The following is an 821-nucleotide window of genomic DNA, read 5'->3' as shown; positions in this document are numbered from 1 at the left end:
ATATATATATATATATATATATGCATGCACAAAGGCTGAAGATACAGAGCATATTTGTGAAAAGTCAACTATTATACTTACGCCTCTGAAATATACTGTGAATGAGACAAAGGATGTAAGATGAGCAAATGGCTGGAAAAGTAGCTTGGAGTCAAATTGGAGGCTGTTATATAAAGCTAAGAGGTTACATTTTAATTTTCCAGTAAGAAACTACCAAGAGATCTACTCAGGAGTGGAACACTTCTACCTAAGGGTGATTAATTTGAGCTGAAAGTACCTTTATTTCATTGGAAAACTGTCAAGGACCTAGGTAGTCCTTGCCTCTTACTGAGGATCCTGAGGACTTTAGAGCATCTCTCGAGAGCTCCTGTGGTTATCTGTGGTGGGTTTGCTTTAGCTCATTCATTCCTTACTTATCATGCTTTGGATTTATTTCCACTTGACAGTGATCTGGATAGCACAATCAATGCTTTGTTTTATTTGTATACCTCAGTTGCCAGTATACATATTGGTATCCACTTATTATTAATCAATAGTGTCATATGTAGGGTAGACATCCATACTTGCTTGACAAATTAATACCTTGATGGCAGGTTGTGAATGTTCTGGCCATGCACTTTCCTAACTCTCTTTGTGTGCATGGCTACAGGCTGTAAGTGTTTCTAGTATCTTAATTCATGTGACTGCTTTTATTCACTCTGATCATTTCAGATATGCTCAGAATAGGTATGCAAAGGTCCCTTTTGATATGTCTGAGAAAGAGCATATACTTGCTTTCTTTGATTCTTTGAAATAGCACTATCATCCTGTTAATGAAAATT

At 36.5% G+C, this 821-nt stretch overlaps 1 long non-coding RNA gene across 1 annotated transcript in view; it reads left to right on the top strand.

Moving 5' to 3' along the window:
- The window catches only part of LOC107182200, a 2,254-nt gene extending 2,000 nt beyond the window's left edge, over nt 1–254 (top strand). Inside the window, exon 3 of the long non-coding RNA XR_001512917.1 lies at nt 204–254. This is a non-coding gene — a long non-coding RNA (uncharacterized LOC107182200). The remainder of the gene's footprint in view (nt 1–203) is intronic.
- The last annotated feature ends 567 nt before the right edge of the window (nt 255–821 follow it).

The sequence above is a fragment of the Myotis davidii genome, unplaced genomic scaffold (assembly GCF_000327345.1).
Source record: "Myotis davidii unplaced genomic scaffold, ASM32734v1 scaffold194, whole genome shotgun sequence".
NCBI classification, from domain to species: Eukaryota; Metazoa; Chordata; class Mammalia; order Chiroptera; family Vespertilionidae; genus Myotis; species Myotis davidii.
The sequence above is the reverse complement of the archived record's forward strand: the minus strand, read 5'-3'. Positions and strand labels throughout refer to the sequence as shown.